Raw genomic sequence first — 205 nt, forward strand, 5'->3', positions numbered from 1 at the left:
TCGATATGTCCGAGTGGTTAAGGAGACAGACTCGAAATCTGTTGGGCTTCGCTGCGCAGGTTCGAATCCTGCTGTCGACGCCTTTTTCTTTTTCCTCGTTTTGCTGCAGACTAAGGCCTCGTTCGTTTCGCTGATTCAAGTTTAGAATTTGAGTTTTGCTACAGTAAAAATCTCTCACAAACAGTCACATCTAACTTTTTTGCTA

The 205-nt window shown here is 43.4% G+C and overlaps 1 non-coding gene across 1 annotated transcript; it reads left to right on the forward strand.

Annotated features, from left to right (window-relative positions):
- Nucleotides 1-80, forward strand: TRNAS-CGA. The gene has a single exon. It is a non-coding gene; the product is annotated as a tRNA-Ser (tRNA).
- The last annotated feature ends 125 nt before the right edge of the window (nucleotides 81-205 follow it).

The sequence above is a fragment of the Morus notabilis genome, unplaced genomic scaffold, assembly GCF_000414095.1.
Source record: "Morus notabilis unplaced genomic scaffold, ASM41409v2 C10893948, whole genome shotgun sequence".
Classification (NCBI taxonomy): Eukaryota; Viridiplantae; Streptophyta; class Magnoliopsida; order Rosales; family Moraceae; genus Morus; species Morus notabilis.